Here is an 11503-nt window from a genome sequence, read left to right on the forward strand (position 1 = left end):
CACTCCTGTGGTGTTCTCCAGTGCCACTGCCACTAGATGTCACAGTGGAACAGCAAGAGGAGCCTGCAGTGTGGCTTTGTGCTTCTTGCTGTAATTGTGAAATGCCTTTAAATTTGTCTTGGCACATCCATAGTGTCTCCATGCAGCTTTGATCCTGCAGATTTCAAAGCTCCGTGTGGTGCAAAGGGACATTATGCAACATTTCCACACGAGTGCAGGGAAACCCAGTGCAGGGAGCTGCGGGGGTTATGGGCTTTTTTCTTTTCTTTTTTTTCCCCCTCTACTTGAGCTGCTCTCCCAAAGCCACACAGGGCTTTTAAGGACTCTGAGCCGGTGGTGATGCACTGAGATGCTCTCTCTCACGCTCTCTTGGGATGAGTATCCTGCTCTGTTGCACCTGTGCCAAGCCTTGTTAAATGGAGCTTGGGTTCACCATTGCTTAGTTACACAATGTACTTCTCCCTGGAGTCATGAGATCTCCAAGGAAGGCTGTGTGCAAGAGGATTAGCAGCGAGTTCCCTTGACTCCAACCTCCCCACCGCTGCTCTGCCCCACACATGGAGCCTCAGAGCCCCTCGTACTCGTGTGTCCCCTCCGCGCTTATTGGCACTGGTGTCACACTCACCAGCCCCAGCAGAGCCAAGGACTTGTCCTTTCCCTGCTCCTTTCCCATAGGATAGCTGGGTTTGTACACACACACACACCTCCCTGCCAAGAGCAGCAGGGCCTGCAGGACCTGCAGGCACGGGGCAGGTGCAGCTGGGCACTGCTCATCGCCGTTGGGAGCTGCTGGAATTGCACATGCTGCTCGTGGCTGCAGCAGCCCCTTTGCCTCCCAATGTTAAAAGACCTTGGCCTTCAGTGGGAGCAGGCTGAGCTCTGTGTTTGGAGCCCAGGTCGCTGTTGTTTTGTTTTCTTTGTGGTTTGCAGGTGCTCAGTGCTCCCTGTTCCCAGCCTTGGGCACAGCCCTGAGCCCCTGGCTTTGCCTGCACCTCGCTGTCACAGCCTTGCAGTGACCACAGGGGAGGCTTGGGCCAGTCTTTGTTCCCACAGCAAGTTTGCCGGATTTTTTTGGTTATGTGTTAATATATGTCTTTATGCAAGCTTCTGACTGTGCCTGATCCTCTGGATTAATTCTTTTCTGCTTTTTTTTGAGAAACCATGGTCTGTCTGTTTGCGATTTGCTCCTGATTTTTTTAAGGCTTATGAAGATTTTTATTCCCTTTGCATTTCAGGTTTCATTCCCCACATAACTTCATTCCTCCTATTAAACCAACTTCTCAGTCACTGAAAGTTATGATTAAACATATTTTTAAAGGCTTAATTCCCAGTTACACAGTGATACTGACAGCTGTACAATCATCTTTGAAACACTCGGTCCCCACCCAACCCCACCAAAATAATGTTTCTGGCAATCTAAACCAACACTGCAATTGTGGACACAACTGCAGTTGTGTGAGAAATGAGATTTAGGTGTACAAACCTTAAATATGGTACTTAATGCACACTCACAGATGTACCTGTTTGCCTGTTACCTGATTAAGGCTCAAGGAAATGGAAGAATTGGTGAAGAATAAAGATGAAATTAAAAGTCAAGCCCAATATTCATTTAGATTGAAGCTAATCTGTGCTGCTCACACTGGACCTTTCAATGAGTTTGAAGGCAGAGGAGACAATTTCAAAGGAGGAAGTCAAAGGCACATGGGAGCAGCAGTTTATGCTATACCAGTTATTGTGCTCACCCCATGGAAGCCCCCTCTGAGCATCTGTAGGTGGATTATGTTAAATTTAAACCTCCACATTATCAAGTCTGAGCCTGTGTCACCCAACACTCACTTCATGTCCATGGGGGAAACATGCAGCACAGAGGCAGATACATCTCCTCCCAGGGCAAGGGTCTAAAACAGCACAGCCAAATCAGCCTCTGGAGGTGCCCCTTGTGTTCTACCCCCTGCCAAAGGATCCAAAGAGAATGGGCTTTGAACCAAAAAATTTCCAGCTGCCTACTGCCAGGCAAGATGAGCACCTGAGGCAGGGTGGATAGGGCTCTGCTAAATAATAGTTCCTCTATTTCTGATGAGATAAAAAAATCCTTCCAGTGAACTCCAGAATTGCAGAGAACTCACCCATCATCTTTCTTTTGACCATAAATGATAGCTTTTTCACTAAATCACCTGGAAGGAATTGCTACACTGATAGTGGTACAGAGAACTGGGATTCAGGACAGGTTTTAGCAGCCTGGAGCATCCCTGAATTTCAGTGCTACCAGCTATCTCATGGATTTTCATCTCTGCTGAGCACCCTGCAGGGGCTCAAAGGGAGCTGAGTGTCTAAAGAGGGACATTTAAGCAGGTGTGAGCACACACTCCTGCACACAGCTGCACATGCCTGCAGCATGGAGTGGAATTTGACAGGAAGGGTTTGGCAAATGGCATTTATATTTGGGGGAATGGTGATCTGCAAAGGAAAGATCTGCTCAGGGAGCCAAATGCCTTTAGAAATCAGGCATGGTGTGTGGCTGATTTTTTTTTTTTCCCAATTGTTAATTTAACCTTATTTCTGTTTGTAGAACAAATAAATAATTTCTGAACAAACAAATCAGGGACCTGAAACCTGAGAGGTGTGGTACATCAGCTCAGGGACTTGTGGTTAAGAAGTCCAATAGATTTTGATAACAACTGGAAATTGTTCAGTGGACTAGTGCCTAAAGCCATTTTGGCTTCCAGTAATGACAAGCTTGAGCTGCAGTGTCGTGGAGCCACATTTCTCCCCCTGAGGATGGTTGTTGCTTGTGTTGGGGTTGTGGCAGTGTCTCCAGGTGTTAGCCCAATCCCTTCTGAGCTCAGAGACATCCTCACCTGGAAAACTGTGCAGAAAAGGGACTGCCTTTGCTTTTTTTCCAGATTTTTGGCTGCATTCCTCTCTGCCCATGTCTGTAGTCCCTCCCTTTGCTCTACTGATCCATGAAGATCCTGGGGATAAGGGGCAAATGTAACTAATTGCCTGAATCCTGCCCAGAGCCATATCCTGTCTAGGCATTTGGAGTCCAAAGGCTCCTGTGGATCTTGTCTGGCTTCATCTCCTTCAGCAGGAGCTGACTCTTATGCAAAGTTCACAAGATGACAGAGATGTTTCACTTGCATGCCTGAGAAAAAAAATTGTTTTGCTAAGACAAGATATACATGTATTTCTCCAGGGCTCTTTTCTTTAGAAGAAGCTGGCCTCATGCTGAAGATCAGATGAAGTGTTTGGATTCTCCTTAGGCCATGTTTTGGCCATCAAGGGGAAAGACCTCAGTGCAAATGATAACTGGTTACCCCAAGGGGCTGTGCCCTGTGCATCCCTCATGGGCACAGGACAGTCAGTCAGTTTGGAACTCTCCATGGACTTGGCCAGGCTTTCAATCAGGCACTATACTATTCATCAGAGTAATTAGCAAAGCTGTAACTAAAGTGGTCTCCATGGAGATTGACAGCATCACCTCCCAGCTGGTACATTCTCTGCCTCCTATTCTAAATTTGTTCTCACTGTTCCCCTGGCTCTAATCCATAAGGTTAGTGAAATCTTCCAACATTTGTGACACATTACAGCAATGGAAAGAGGGACAAAGGTGTCTGGGAGGGGGCTGAGAAAGAAAGAACCTGGTTGGTGCCTCAAGGAAAGCAGCAGAAACTGTTCAGACATATATAGCCAAAGTTTTGAGAATGGGATTAGACAGAACAGCACCTCTGCCTGCCTGTCACTTGCAAATTCTTGCTAATACTTTAGGAGCTTATTGGAGGTCAGCACCAAACACCCAAACAGACTAATCTGTATTATAGACACATAATCAAAGTCACAAGGTTTTACATAATATATATCGGTGACACAAGAAGTGTTTGTTTGAATAATTTTGTCATCAAGATTAGTGGCTATGAAAGCCTCTACTGTGCACTAACCTGGTTTTTATGGTCATGGGTACACCAGATTCCTCAGACAAATCAGAAAGGAGCTGAGAAAGTACACACACATATATATATACACACACACGTCCTGAAACAATTACAGTATTAAGTTTCTGACTATAGCAAAGTTTAAAAAACAAAGTTTGTGTGTATGTGTGTGTGTGTGAATTAGAAAGGGCTGTGCTTAAATCTTCAACTTCAGAGACGTGAACAAATGGCTGGAGATACCATTTTTGCATTTATCATTTTTTCCCAATGGTTTCTCAGTTGCAGTAAATCACACCTCACACTCACACATGGCTCTGAGGGAATGGCAAGAAGTTGAGGTTTCAAAGATAAATTGATGTCACTTGACCTACTTGAGAGCTTTATAGTCCCTTTCTGGGAGGTGGAAGCTGTAGTACATAGAGCAAGTGCTCTGGGCTCACAAAAGTCAGTGGCAAAGACAGGAACGGTTCCTGTGGAGATCATTCCAAACTGAGAAATCTGACTGACTTCAAAAGAAAATTAGTTAATGGAAATATTTTGAAATGTATAGAAAAATCTGATTTTTCACTCTCATAGAGCTTTTTAAGTATGATGTTACAGAAACATAAAATGTGTAAAATTATGAAAGAAGAAACACCCCTTCCCAGAAAAAAAAAAAAAAAAAAAAAAAAGGATAAAAAGGATAATAATAATTCAAGACCATTTTCTCTGGGCTGGGAAGAGGCAGAGCCACAGCTCATGCCACATTGTAAAGATTTTCCAGGCATTTTGACCAGCTTGTTCTCCTGGCTGATGCACAGCAAAGCCAAAGGTCTTGTGAGAGTTCCCCACATTCTGCTGCCCCAGTGCAGGAGTTCACCCCACCAAACTGAAGTGCCTCCATGGGAATCCCATTGCCCTAAATTCCCCCACAGTCAGTGAGGAGAGAGCAAGAGTGATGCCAGCCAGACATCTGCAGAAGTCCAGTCAAAACTTGGGAGGGCTGAATCAGCCTCTAAATGTGCCGCAATTCACATGCTGCTACCATGTGAACCCAGGGCTAAAAGCACTCTGGCGGCTTTTCCAGCACTCCTGAAAGCTCCTTTGTGGAAGCAGAGCTGACTGAACTGCCATTCAGGTCAGGAAAAATCAAGCACTGGATGGGATTTCCAAGAGTACTTGGCTGTAACCTCACCCTGTTCCCCTTTGAAGTCAGCAGAATATTTACATCGACTGCAACTGGAGAAAAATCAGTCCATTCCAGAGCATGTGAAACACTCACCACTAATGATGCTCTGGTTCCTTTGTACCCCCCAGCTCAAAGGTCTGCTGTGTCTGTCATTAAACACAATCCCAGCAATTGGGGAGACAGAACACTGAGCCCAACATGCTGGCCCTAAAGGCACAGGGAAGTTGTAAGGATTCAACCACGTGAATCTGTTAAACCTCGGATCGCTCTGCCAGCCACCATTGGGTCAGACAGGATCATTATCTCCAAAACTGCCATGGAAAGAAAGTACTAGTACTGCATCTCAGCAGATCCTGCCATGCTGTGGGCTGCAGCCGGACTCTGAAAAAAAAATATATCAAAATAAGAATGTATGTTGAATTAGCTGGAATCAGAAAGAGCAACGGTGAAAAAAAGCTATTAAATGGAGACAAACATACCATTGCCAGGGCAGGAATTATGGGCTAGCTGCTCAAAAGATCAATAAAAGTGAGTCATCACTGGTTTGCACCATCACTCACACCTCCAGCCTATGTTCAGATGTGCTGCTGAATGAGTGCCAGGAGAAGAGCACCTTTACAAACCAGACCTGCACTCTGGTCCTTTGGGCACTTCCAGTGAGGGCATCAGCAGCCCCAAAGAGCTCCTCTGTCTCCTTCTGTTTGCACTGCTGGGTCCAACCTGTGCAGACTGGGTGATGCCTTGCATCTGGTGGCACAAAGGGCAAAATAAAATGAAATAGTTCACCTCTTGGAAAGACTCTTAATGTGCCCAGCTTAGAAGGCAGGGACTGCTCCTGGCAGAGGTCACCCTCTGGGCACGGGCAGGGGATGTGCTGTGGGACAGCCAGGACTGCTAACAGCCAGCAAAGCCAAACCAGGGCAATAACTCTTCAGTTAAAAAGGAAATTTGTCCTCATTTAGATTTAAATTAAGAAGAAAGAATTGTTGCTAAAGGGATTTCACGGTATCTGCAGAAATGGAAATAGTTCCATTTTGTGAAAATTAGCTTGTTTATAGTGAAGTTTTGGTATACCAAACCCTCTGAGGAGCTCTGGAACTTCCAGCTTGTCTGGAAGAAGTCAACACTCATTGCTTGATGAAAACCCCAGTCAATGGGAACTGCTCTGCATCTCCTGGAGAGGCTCCCAGCCACAGGGAGGGTTCCAAACTTCCACAGATTCAGGGGTTTGGTAAAGTCTCTCAATGAGCACAAAATCACACAAATCTGCAGCAGTGTAATCTCACCTCACAAACTCTCCTCCACTGAAAGGTTCATAAGCTTTCTAAAAAAAAAGATCAGTCCTGAGTGACAAAGAGATGGTTCCTTCATGCTAAAGTCACAGGGAATTAAGGCTTGGGGTTAAATTAAATTAGTGCAGCAGGTTAGAATCTTACTGTTTATATAAATTCAATCCCATCACAAGCAGAAGCAATGTGACTTTTCTATACTGAACCTGCATTTTGAGAAGGAAATGGAGCCCACGGGGTTGGCAGCAGAGTCTTGGGACTCCAAATTTTGTGGCTGTTGCTGTGTGATACTCAGCAAGTGATTTCCTCCCAGCTTTAAATTCCTAAAAGTAAATATAAGGGAGGTTAAATTAGGGTCATTTGTAGACTGAAGTGAATCTGTGCAATGGGTTCAGTAATATTAGTTAGTTCTACATGGGAACTAAATTAACTTACGTTCCTGGAGAAACACCACTGGGTGTGGTGAAAGATGTGCTGAGCATTCAGCCTGAGCACAGGCCAGGCCTGCACCTCACTTTTATTCTGAGCTTTGCTTCAAACCGAGCTGGAACCAAGCAGAACAACTGAAAGTCATAAAGAACAACAACAAATATCCCAGTTCAATCCCAAGGATTTTATGCTATGGCTCACACAGCCACAGCAGTGCTGCAAGCCATGGGAACATCTCCATGGGAACATCTCCATCTCCACAAAACCAAGGCTTTGGTGCCAGTTCCCTAAAGTGCTTGCCATAAAACTATCCATGAACTCCTAAAACCTGCAACAAAACGAGGTGCTCAAGGCTCCATGCTGCAGCCCTGTGTCCCTGGTGTCTGTACCTGCCATGCTCAGCAGGTGACAGGACCTGCTCCAGCCTGTACACCAGGCAGCTGAGAGAGCCTAACAGAAAGTGCTGGCCCTGCACTGGTGGCACTGTGGCTGTGATTCCTATTTCTTGGTATTCCAGGTTGCATTAGTGACCTCAGATTTCCCTAACTCAAAGCTTAATTGATGGAACAGGTCTCTCTCAGCATTGACAGTGACAGACAACAGAGCTGGAAGGGACTTAAGGAAGTGATTTAGATCATCCTGCTCTAAGGCACGATGAACCCATTCCCAACATTTCATCTTTGCAATCTTGACAATCCAAAGATACCAACATGACCTCTCCAGATTATCTATGGAATATCTTAGGCTTTGTCTCTGCAACAGGGACAGAAGGAGATGAGCTGGTGGGAGACTAGCTTCTGAGCTCAGCTCTTCCCCTTATCTCTTTGATAACAGATATCTCATTGATTATCTTCCTTTGTATCCTTGGTGCCTCTTGCTGTGCTGTTTCAGACAGAATAAACCAAACAATAATGAACCATCGTCAAACTGGCAATTGCTTCCTGCCCAGCTTACGTTAGCAGAGAAAGAGAAAGCAAATGATCATTAGTCGTATGTCTGCACTCAAAGATAAAACCCCTGAGCAGAAGCCATCTGCTGAGGCATAAAATAATAATTCTGGCACTAGCCCTGTCTGAGTGCAGTGCCATCAGCTCTTCCCAAAACACAATGCAACACAGGCCTAATGCTGAGTTCTAGCAGGTGGCCCATAACCCTGTAATAAACTCCCTGACATTATTGATTTCCCTCCCCAAACTGAGCCCTTTTGTCTAAGCACATTAACTCCTGCTTACCGAGCAGCTGCACATGGGGCACTGTGCACATCAACAGCAGCTCCTTTCGCTGATCAGTCACCAGACCAAACGTGCCCACTGAGCCTTCCCTGCTCTCTGGGATCTACTCAGATATATTATTTCAGAAGTCAAAACCAGCACTTGTTAGTTCTGGATGCTTACAGGGAGATTTCTATCTTAACTTGGGGAAAACTGAAATATGCCTCTGCTACTAATTCTGCATATAAAGAGTGCCGAAATAGGACCCAGACAGGCTGTTCCCATTGTACACTGTCAGCCCAAATCTGCCTGGCCTGTGTGCATGTGCTCCCAAAGCATGTGGCCAGCACAGCAGCCTTTGCCTGTGCTTTGATATTCAGAGGTACATCTCATGCTGCCAAAAATCCTCCTCGCTCAGCCAAGCATCCAGGCAGCAGGACACGTGTGGTCTTCTGAGGGCTGTGGGAAGGCAGCCAGGGTGGGATCCCTGGCCATCCACTTAGAAGGTCGTGCTGAGGTTCAGGATATCACTCAGAGGGGAAGGTTTGACTCTTTACAGTCCAAAGCAAGATAAAGCTGAGGTCCCAAGGCATTATCTGTATTTCTCTGTGGAAGCAATGTTCCTGCTCGAGACAAGCAGTTGGCAGCTGTGCACCAAAAGGGATCTGGCAGTGACATTCCCTTTTAAATGTCTGGCTATCAGCTTTAATTGCAAGAAGCTTTACATACAGCCTGTTATGTAACATACAGTTGTTACTGTCTAAATGAAACAGGTTTATTTAGAGTATAGGCATTATATTTTCAGCTGTGCATGGACAAGGAGCCACCTACAAAGGGTGCTTGGTGATGTGGGGCTGAAGAAGAGCGTGTCCTTGGAGCAGCCTGTGTGCCCAGGGTCCCTGTGGGCAGGGCAGATTTGGGTGTCCCGGGGCAGATTTGGAAGAAGGGGCTGATTGATGCTGTGGCCAGTGCCGGGAGCTGGCACCAGGCCCTGCTGTCACAGCTGTCCTGTGAGAGGAGGAGGAGGGCGGCCTCAGGGACCAGACAGTGTCAGAATCTGAGGTATTGATGATTCCGAGATTGTAGAAAGTCTCTGTCTTTCTGCCCCGTTGCCAAAGCAGAAGCCATAATTGGTCTGTGCTGGTTTCAAGGTTGTTTATTCTGTTTATCTCTAACATGTTCTGCTGCCCTGCCGCAGCTCTGTCCTGCAGGGCAGCGTGTGGGGCTCTGCCCTCAGTGGGATGGTACAAACATTAAATACCAGAAACTACCTGTGCTGGATTTACAATAACGTGCCAATATCTGTCACCTACGTTGGACAGTGTGTCCCCAGCCTGAACCAACAGAAAAATGCCAACACCACAGTGAAACATGGAGGGCATGAAGAAGGAGAAAAAGGACAAGGCACACCCAATTTCCTCCCTCTTGTCCCCTCTGAACCCCTCATCTAGAATCCTAAAATTTTACTTTTACACCTGTGTCACACTTAATTATTACTCTTATCAAACACTCAAAGCTTGTAATTCATCCTGTAAGATTGAAAACTCTTTTCCATGGGCAGAGATCACAGCCAGTGTCTCTGGGGGCTCTGTCCAGGGGGGTTCCTGACCCCTGCCAGGGTCCCAGACCTGCCAGGGCAGCCAGAGGGAAACCCTGGATTCCCACAAGACAGAGTCCTTTTTTTATGCTACTCTCAAAGGCAGAGCAGGTCCAGCATCCAGCCTGCACCTCTGGCCTGAACCTGCAGCGTGTGCTGGGGACATCCCAGGCAGGAGCCCTCGGCCGGGCAGCAAAGTGCCACAGGAATGGAGTCCCAGCCTGTCTGGAGAGGGGGTGGCTGATGTTTGTGCTCCAAACCCGCTGCCAGTGGCAGTGGGCCCAGGGAGCACGAGAGGCTGGGGCTGGGAGGGCCCCTGTGCTGGGAGAGATCAATGGGAGCTGGAGCTTTGACATCGCAGGGTGACAGCCCTGCCAAGAGCCTCCACAATAAAACCAGCAAACGAATCCACCCTCTGCTGAGTAACTCCAGATGAGGACTGCTGGCCTAGTAAATCTGATCAACAGTTTGCTGCTCCTTTAGCAGTGGCTTAAGGGAAAATACCCAAATAAAATTATGGTGTTTTGCACACCAAAGAATCCTGTTTGTATCCTCAGTTAAAAGGTGTCACACCACACACTCAGTCAACACTTGGCACAGAAGAGGAGGGCAAGAAAAAGGACAAAGAAACTATAATTGACAAAAAACCCAACAAGAGTTAAGCCAGTCCTAGATTAAGAACCCTAGCCAGGACCTTGGGCACACAAAACAGCTTCTCAGGACTGAGGCTGGTCACACACCAATGTCTCCACTGCTGGGAGCAGACCCAGGATGTGCTTTGTGCCGTCAGGGCTCAGGTTTGTCCATCTAAGATCCAGAGGAGTTCATCCCAGTTCCCCATCCAGCAGCATCTTGATCAGAAAGGGGGATTTTGGGATAGTTAATAGGGTTGCTTCTAAGGCTTGATCTCTTTTGGGAAGACCTTTATCACATCAGTATCTGACACGGCTGAGATAAGTCATAAAATCAGCTTTCATAATGGATTTGTTCATAGATATGGAGAATGGGGATTATTTTATTGCTTATATTAAAGAAAAAATGGACGGTGCTTTATACACGAGGAGGAACAGAAAAACTGGGCCTGGGGACCTTGACAAAGACCCCAGTTCACAACTGGCACTAACTGGTGTTGTTCTGGGATGCCCAGTCAGATCCACTGAGGGCACTGGAGTTAAATTAACTTAAACCAGGCAAGTAAACAGCCCTCAGGGAAGCCCAGGAGACAGTGAGTGCATTAGCCAGAGCTTGGCTGTCCATGCTGGGACAGTCAGGGTCCCTGCTGTCCCTGAGCCAGCCTGGGCAGCCTGTGCAGTGGTTTCCCTCCAGGATGTGCTCCCCAGGCTGGGAACAGCATCGCTGCCGTGTCCTGGCAGGAACAGAGCAGCTGCCAAGGGTTGTTTGGACCCCTCGCTGCTTCTCTGGCCTTCTGGAGCTGTCTGCCCACATTCACAGGGAGATTTATGGCAATGTTTTCCTCTCTCTTAGCTGAGCTCAAGTGGCCAAGGGACTGATCCAGGAACATGATCCCTCAGAGCTGAAAGCAGAAAGCTGCAATGGGACTTACCTGTCACTGGAGAATATCCCTGTGGGTGGAGAAGGACACAGCAAAGCAGAAGGCTGCTCTGCCTGTCTGATGCAAACCAGTATCTCATTTTTCAGAGCCCCACTCTGCTCCCCCACAGCTGAAATGTGCATCTGGGCAGGGATCCCTGGTCAGGGACAGTTAAAAAGGAGATAGTGCTGTTTTTTCCTGTTTGGAACAGAGTTGTACCTATGGTGGCCCACATTAGGGTGTCTCTCACTCACCAAAGCCAGCAGGGACAGGGCTGTCTGGCACCAGGAGAGGAGATGGAGAGTGTAAGATCCACCTCTGGCCC

The sequence above is a fragment of the Taeniopygia guttata genome, chromosome 18, assembly GCF_048771995.1.
Source record: "Taeniopygia guttata chromosome 18, bTaeGut7.mat, whole genome shotgun sequence".
Taxonomy (NCBI): domain Eukaryota; kingdom Metazoa; phylum Chordata; class Aves; order Passeriformes; family Estrildidae; genus Taeniopygia; species Taeniopygia guttata.